Below are 2,154 nucleotides of genomic sequence, written 5' to 3'. Positions count from 1 at the left end.
TGATGGGAACTAATAAAGTGAATGTGACACCACGAGACTTATATCCCCGAGGTGACTTCGAAAGAGGCTTAATTTCACCACATAGATATATGGGGTACAAATCTTTGAACTTTACCCTTTATGTAATCGCGAGAATGTTGATTAAGATGTCACATAAAATGCTCGTGAAAGAGTTTCTTCCGGTAGCTCAATAGCTCACAGTTTTCAAGGCATCTCGAGATGCAAGGGATTGGTGATGAAAATTTCAACGGTGACGGTCTGGCCTTCGTCATCGTCCCCGACAACGGACCCTTTCTCCCAGATAGCTCCGGAAGATCTCTGGGCTTGTTCGGTTCATCCACAGATGGAAACACAACGAATCAACCAGCCATCGAATTCGACACCTTCAAGGACGAAATCGATCCGGACGACAACCATGTCGGTATAGATGTCAACGGTATCAAATCCGACGCAACCGCTGTTCTCGGTCAAAACGGCATCGATATTAAATCGGGGCGGCCAATAAGGTTTCGAATCCATTACGATGGCTCGAGCAAAACCCTGCAAATATATGCCGCCTATGCAGATCGACCAGTTCCATATTCGTTCATCTTAAATCACACAATCGAGCTATCAAGAACCGTTCCGAGATCGGCGTACCTGGGATTCTCGGCTGCAACGGGGAATTCTTTCGAGATTCAGCGTATTTTGGACTGGAATTTCACATCGGAGATCTTGCCCGAGTCGTCTCTGAACATAGCCCACGGAGGATCCACAAGCAGGGGGCTGAAAGTCGGGCTCCTTACCGGTTCCATCATCGTCGTGGCCGTACTGTTGGGATTGTCGGCGTGGTTCATCGATAGAACTAAAAAACGGAGAGCGAACTCAGGCCGGCTGTTCAGCGGGGAGCTAGCGATATTGGAGGGCCGAACGATGCCCTCGTCGTACGCTCCTCACCGATTCTCCTACAAATTTCTTTCAACCGCGACAAAGGACTTTAGCGAAACTGAACTTCTTGGAACCGGCGGCTTCGGGAGTGTTTACAGGGGTAGCCTGGAAGGGCCAGACAGGGCGAGGACACTAGTAGCTGTGAAGAGAATCTCTGCGGGGTCAAGACAGGGAGAACGAGAATTCAGGTCGGAGATTATCACCATAGGTCGGCTTCGACACAGAAACCTAGTACAGTTACAGGGATGGTGCCACCAACGGGACGAGCTGCTGCTCATGTATGACTATATGCCCAACAGGAGCCTCGACAGGTTCATCTTCAGGCAGCCAGGGGATAGCCATCAGAATCAGGATCAGCCCCATCTGAATTGGACCCGGAGACACAGAATCTTATGCGGGCCGGCTTCAGCGTTGCTGTACCTTCACGAAGAATGGGAGCAGAGAGTCATCCACCGGGACATTAAACCCAGCAATGTTATGCTCGACGGGGAATTCAATGCCCGTCTGGGGGATTTCGGCCTCGCCAGGCTGATTGAGCATGACGAAGGGAATCCGGCTGTCACCACGATGCTGGCGGGGACGCCCGGCTATGTGGCACCAGAGTGTGGGTACACCGGCAAGGCTACCGCAGAGTCCGATGTTTTCAGTTTCGGGGTCGTTGTGTTGGAGGTAGCATGCGGGAGGCGGGTTGTGGATCGAAAGCCGCCATTGTCGGAGGGGAATTTGGTGGATTGGATTTGGGAACTTTACCGGGAGGAAACAGTTATCGAGGCCGCGGATCCGAGATTGGATGGAGATTTTGAGGAAGAACAGATGAAACGAGCATTAACTTTGGGACTTGCCTGCTCACATCCAGATCCCCAGCTGCGTCCGTCAATCAGACAAGCGCTGCAGGTTCTCATAAATCCCAGTGAAAAGATGACGCAGCTTCCTTCTTCAAGGCCGTTGGCCATCTATGTAGTTTCGCCATCAAATCCAGGGACTTAATTCTCGCCCTCCTGCTTCGTATTCAAATGTTTACTCTGGATCAGCTTCTACTGGCTCCGCTTGAGGTGGAGGCTCGTTTCGCCATCAAGGTGATGCTAATTTCAGGCCAAATTTTATGCCATTGTAAAAGGATATGGCATGGAATTTATTTGAATCTTGAAAATATAGTTTGAGTCAAAGTTAGAGCGGAGAACTGTTTATGAACCAGGAGGTTAATTGTTACAAGTGTTTTAGAACTTT

At 50.0% G+C, this 2,154-nt stretch overlaps 1 pseudogene; it reads left to right on the top strand.

The window, feature by feature from the left end:
* The first annotated feature begins 219 nt into the window (after window positions 1–219).
* Window positions 220–1,914, top strand: LOC149231687 (L-type lectin-domain containing receptor kinase IX.1 pseudogene; annotated as a pseudogene).
* Window positions 1,915–2,154: the final 240 nt, after the last annotated feature.

Source organism: Pinus tabuliformis, chromosome J (genome assembly GCF_031772625.1).
Source record: "Pinus tabuliformis cultivar Carrire ecotype Pingquan chromosome J, CPIR1, whole genome shotgun sequence".
NCBI classification, from domain to species: Eukaryota; Viridiplantae; Streptophyta; class Pinopsida; order Pinales; family Pinaceae; genus Pinus; species Pinus tabuliformis.
The sequence above is the reverse complement of the archived record's forward strand: the minus strand, read 5'-3'. Positions and strand labels throughout refer to the sequence as shown.